Source organism: Pseudophryne corroboree, chromosome 2 (genome assembly GCF_028390025.1).
Source record: "Pseudophryne corroboree isolate aPseCor3 chromosome 2, aPseCor3.hap2, whole genome shotgun sequence".
Classification (NCBI taxonomy): domain Eukaryota; kingdom Metazoa; phylum Chordata; class Amphibia; order Anura; family Myobatrachidae; genus Pseudophryne; species Pseudophryne corroboree.
This window is the reverse complement of record NC_086445.1, coordinates 614,665,699-614,671,802: the sequence shown is the minus strand read 5'-3', so window position 1 is coordinate 614,671,802 and position 6,104 is coordinate 614,665,699.

Here is a 6,104-nt window from a genome sequence, read left to right as displayed (position 1 = left end):
TTGTTAAGTTGATCTCGGCAGATACCACTGGTAAGTCTACCTTCTTGACCTATGTTCCCTCACGACGGTTGGTGACGCATTTTTGTAGGATGCAGTCATTTCGACCGAATGGATACGGTTTTCCTTTTCTTGGCAGGTAGAAGAAGGTGAAAAAGGTAAGAGGTCAGCAGCCTTTTCAAGGTCGCAGAAGCAGAAATCATCCTCTGTCTCTACCACATCCACCGCATGTCGCTGGGACTATCTTGCGGGAGCCCACACCGGTGGGACCACGTCTAATACTCTTCAGTCAGTCCTGGAACAGACATGGACCAGTGAGTTTAAGAATAGAGTCCAAAGGGGGACATACTGGAGTTTCCAGACATTTCCTCTCACTGATTTTTCAAAATCTCCTCTGGACGGGGAGGTAGTATGCGACGCCATACTAGGTCAGGATCAGATCAGTGTCCTGCTGTCCGGGTCACAAAAAAAGAAAAGAAAAAGCTGTTATTCAAGCTTTTTCGTGCTTATGAGGCCGGAAAGGCCTGGTCAGAACTATTCCAAACAATTTCTACTTAAGTAGTTGAACTACAGGATGGAATCTCTCGGGGCAGGGATCTCCAATCTGTTAAAGGAGAAAGAGGGTCGAAATACGGTCCTTCCGCATTAGGCTTACCTGGGTTTGCTATTCAGGATTGTCAGTGCCAATTCACTGGAGTGATGGCGGTATGATGATTTCCTTCAATAGTAAAAGCATTATTACTCTGTACTGGGACGCTCTCCTGCGTACGGGGAGGGCAAGAAACAAGTGGTGCAAAACGTTGTTTTATCCCTGACTGATCTTCAACAAGGTGGTTGGCTCCTGAACTTGCCAGAATCACGGTTGATACCAATGACGCGGTTGTCTGCGTTGGGAAAAATGTTAGATACAGAAATGTTGAGTTTGTTTCTTCCAATGGAAAGAGCTCTGAAGATCCAGAGTCGGGTCAAATCTACAACAGTGTCAATCCATCAATACGTTCCATTGATGTAAAAGAGGGTTGCGGCCTACGAGGCCATTCAGTGAGCAGGTTAAATGTCAGTGTTTTTTAGCGGGACCAATTGGACCTGTGGTCCGGGTCTCACCTGCACATGCAACGGTAAATAATCTTATCTTCCAGGACCAGAATTTCTCTCCTGTGGTGACTGCTCAGTTCTCACCTCCTAGAGGGACGAAGGTTCAGGATCCAGGATGGGATCCTGGTATCCATGGATGCAAGTCTCCAGGGCTGGGGAGCAGTCATTCAGGGGGAAACGAATTTCCAGGGAAAATGGTCAAGCCAGGAAGCTTGTCTGCACATAAACATTCTGGAACATCTTGTTCGTGGTGTGCCCGTCTTAATTCAGTCGGACAACATACAGCAGTGGCGTACGTAAAACCGCCAGGGCGGATCGGAGAGCAGAGCAGAAATAGCAGAAGCCACAAAAGTTTTCTGCTGGGCGGAAAGGCATGTAAACGCGCTGTCAGCGATGTTCATTTCGGGCGTAGACAACTGGGAACCAGTCTTCCTCAGCAGACACGATCTCCATTCTGGAGAGTACGGCCTTCATCAAGAGGTCTTTGCAGAAGTGTCAAGTCGTTGGGGAATTCCTCAAATAGACATGTTGACATTTCGCCTCAACAAGAAACTTAAAAAGATATTGTTCCTGGTCGAGGGACCCTCAAGTAATAGAGGTGGACGCCCTGGTGACACCGTGGGTGTTTCAGTCAGTCTAGGTGTTCCCTCCACTTCTACTCATTCCAAGGTGATAAAGATCATAAGAGGAACAAGGGTTCAGGCGATTCTCATTGTTCCAGACTGGCCTAGGAGGGCCTGGTATCCAGATCTTCAGGAGTTGCTCATAGACTATCCCTGGCCTCTTCCTCTTCGAAAGGTCCTGTTACAACAAGGGCCGTGCGTGTATCAAAACTTACCGCGGCTGCGTTTGACGGCATGGCGATTGAGCGCCAAATCCTAGCCCGGAAGGGTATTCCCAGTGAAGTCATTCCCACACTTGCTTTGCCGTTACTTCTTTTCTAGTCTGAACATTACCACCGTATTTGGAGAAAATATGTGTCTTGGTGTGAATCCAAGAAAGCTCCTATGGAGAATTTTCCGCTGGGGGCGGTTGCTCCATATTTTGCAAGCAGGTGTGGATGCGGGCCTAAAGTTAGGCTCCATTAAAGTACAAATTTCGCCCTTTCTCTTTCAGAAGGAATTGGCCTCCCTTCCAATACAGACCTTCTTGAAAGGCATGTTGCACATCCAATCTCCCTTTGTGCCCCCTGTGGCTCCATGGGATCTTAATGTGGGTTGCAGTTCCTGCAATCTCATTGGTTTGAACCTTTACGTAAGGTTGCATTAAAATTTCTTACTTGGAAAGTAGTCATGAGGTTGGCCTTAGCATCCGCAAGGCGGGTATCTGAATTGGCGGCTTTGTCTCACAAAAGCCCCTATTTAATCTTCTCTCGATGTGGTCAGAGCTTTAAAAATCTATGTCGCCAGAACAGCTTATATTGGGAAAACAGAGGCTCTGTTTGTCCTATGGGCTCCCAACATGATTGGGGCTACTGCTTCCAAGCAGACTATTGCGCGCTGGATCTGTGCTGCGCTTCAGCAGGCTCATTCTACGGCAGGATTGCCTTTACCAAAATCGGTGATTGCCCATTCTACTAGAAAGATGGGCTCATCCTGGGCGGCTGGCCGAGGAGTCTCAGCGTTACAGCTTGGCCGAGCTGCTACTTGGCCGGGATCAAACACCTTTACGAAGTTTTACAAGTTTGATACCCTGATTGATGTGGACCTCTTGTTTGGTCATTCGGTGCTGCAGAGTCGTCCGCACTCTCCCGCCCGTTCTAGAGCTTTGGTATAAACCCCATGGTTCTTGAAGCATCCCCAGCATCCTCTAGGACGTATGAGAAAATAGGATTTTAATACCTACCCGTAAATCCTTTTCTCTTAGTCCGTAGAGGATGCTGGGCGCCCGTCCCAGTGCGTACTGTATCTGCAGTTATTGGGTATGTTTACACACATGGTGTGTTAGGTTAAAGTCAGCCTGATGGTGTTCATGCCATGGCATGCGTTCTGCTGTTATTGGTTATGTTTACACACACAGGTTGTGTTAAGCTTTATGTCAGCGTATTGCTGCATATTCTTCATGCCGTCGGCTGGTGTTCTATTGAATGCCACATTCGGCGGCATACTGAGGTGTGAGCTGGTAAGATGCTCACCGTGGTTTAACAATAAATTCTTTCCTCGAAATGTTAGTCTCCCTAGGCACAGTTACTTAAACTGGAGTCTGGAGGAGGGGCATAGAGGGAGGAGCCAGTTCACACCAAATCAAAGTCTTAGTGTGCCTATGTCTCCTGCGGATCCCGTCTATACTCCATGGTTCTTGAAGCATCCCCAGCATCCTCTACGGACTAAGAGAAAAGGATTTACCGGTAGGTATTAAAATCCTATTTTATATACTACCAAGTGACGTACACTGGAATACTATGGCAGACTGTTTGGCGTCCATTCTGAAAAACTGGCCCATTCTTGTTAGAGAAAGATGATATCCCACAAGGCATTATTAACAAAGTTACTAACTTTGGTATTAACCGGAGTGCTGAAGATTATTTGGCTCGACTGAAACCTGTAGCTATAGCCCTGGATCGTGCACAAACACGCAACTGCACAATCAGTGAGGTCGTACAAGTGTGGAAGAAGCTGTTAGATGATCTTGAAGAGATTGGACACCACAGCAATGTAGTAAAGATGGCAAAGGCAAGAGCTAAAATTGCACTCACAGATGCCCACTTGCTGGCTAATCTACTTGATCCTAGGTACAGGGGGGGGGGGGGGAAAGCTTAGTCCTGCTGAAATTGAGACTGTTCTAGAGTTTACTCATGTCAGTAATCATCAAATTATGCTGGTCATCATCAACTTTCGTGCATCCATGAAACCATTTGCACCATACATATTTGAAGTGGACATTACGCCAAGTATCTCTTCTAGCCTTGTGGATGTCTTAGGGTGTGTACACACGGTGAGATTCGGACTTATCCGATTCTCACTGTGCGACAGGGGCCGGGTCGGCACTTAGCCAGTATCGCAAGCACATAATGAGTTATGTGCGATTTTGGCTAAGTGTCAATCCTGACTATCTCTTCTATAGAGATAGTCAGGATTGACTTGCCTGCACAGCCTATTTTTTCGGGCGATGCCGACCGCGCGGGGCCGCGCATCGGCATCGAATCGGGATCGCAAGGTGACTGTCACCTTGCGATCTGCACTATCCTTTCTTCCGATTCTGACTATATAGTCAGAATCGGAAGAAAAGATCTAACCGTGTGTACACGGCCTTACGCAGCTCAACTTCAGTTAGACACTTCTGTAGTAAATCTTCTAAAGCAGATGTTCACCGCAGTTTCATCAAGTGCAGGAATTGAACGGATTTTTTTCAACATATGGTTTTGTACAATCCAAAACACGCAACAGATTGGGAAATGAAAAAGCAGCTAAGCTGGTTGCATGCTACTGCGCCTTTTCTGTTGAGGACAAACGTGAGGACATGGACAAAGACGTACATGTTTGACTCAAACGATTGAGTGAAATTCAGAGTCTAATTGTACTTCTTGATGCAACTGTTTAGTGTGTATTTATTTAAACAAAATCTGATTTTTATTCAACCCTGACCCTAACTGTGTGGCGTTTGTATATTCTCCATATGCGTGGGTTTCCTCCCGCAATTTAAAAATATACTTGTAGGTTAATTGGCTCCAAACAAAAATGAACCCCAGCATGAATGTGTGTACATATGGTAGGGGGTGTAGTATGGTATGCCGGCGGCCGGGCTCCCGGCGACCAGCATACCGGCGCCGGGAGCCCGGCCGCCGGCATACCGACAACGTGACGAGCGCAAAGGAGCCCCTTGCAGGCTCGCTGCGCGCCACGCTATTTTATTCTCCCTCCAAGGGGGTCGAGGACCCCCACGAGGGAGAATACGTGTCGGTATGCCGGGTGTCGGGATTCCGGCGCCGGTATACTGTGCGCCAGGATCCCGACATTCGGCTTACTGAAGACCATCCATGGTAGGGAATATAGAGTGTAAGCTCCACTTGGATAGGGACTGATGTGAATGGCCAAATATTCTTTGTAAAGCGCTGCAGAATGTGTGCACTGTATAAATAACTGATAATAAATAGGGGTTCATCTATCACACATTACAAATTGTGTAGGGTCACCGTCACATTTTTTTGCTCGAGTTACACATTGTACTTTTCCATATTGTGCATGTACAAACCTGGCAGTTATGTCTAACAAAGTCAAGGGAGCAAAACAAGCTGGGACACCCACTTTAGTGTCATGTAACACAGAAGTTTTACCTCAAGATTTATTGCTGGATGGCCAGTGCATTACTTTCTATGTACCCCCCGAGTCCTTCAGCACTCCCAGCGCAAGAGCCCCCATGGGCTGCTTTTTCTGACATGCTGGCTAAGCTTGTGGAACAGAGGGCTACCCCAGTCGTAGCTCCCTGTATAGGCTTGCTTACAGCCATTACAGGGCTTACCACAAACATTACAGCCTGTTTATCAGCCTATAGCAGCCCCGCCTGTCCATCCTCCATGGTTGGATATATTTTCAAACTCAGTGCAGAGTCTGGCTGCTTCATCTACCAATTTCAGATTTTTTACAGGGCCAGGGAGCAATGCCTACACTTACACCAGCAACTATGGCTATTTAAACGTACTGTGCGATCTTCACAGTCCACACCACTTTCTGAGTCTTCTACAGCAGTAGATCAGGCTGAGTGTTCTGACGCAGACTCTCCCTCAGGAGAGGATGAAGTGTAGTCAATATTTATTGTGGCAGCTTTAATTAGGGCAGTCAAATTCTCTACAACTTGGAGATACTGAACCGGCCCCTAGAACTAAAGATCCTGTGTATAAATGACAGAAGGTAGTAGTAGCTGAGTTTCCACACTTTGATCATTTCTCTGAATCTATGGATGAGGCATGGAAAACTCCTTTAAAGAAATGTATGGTTCCTGAAAGGCTGAGCTCTTTTTATCTGTTGCAAAAGACTGATTGTTCCAAATGGGAAAATCCACCTACAGTGGATGCC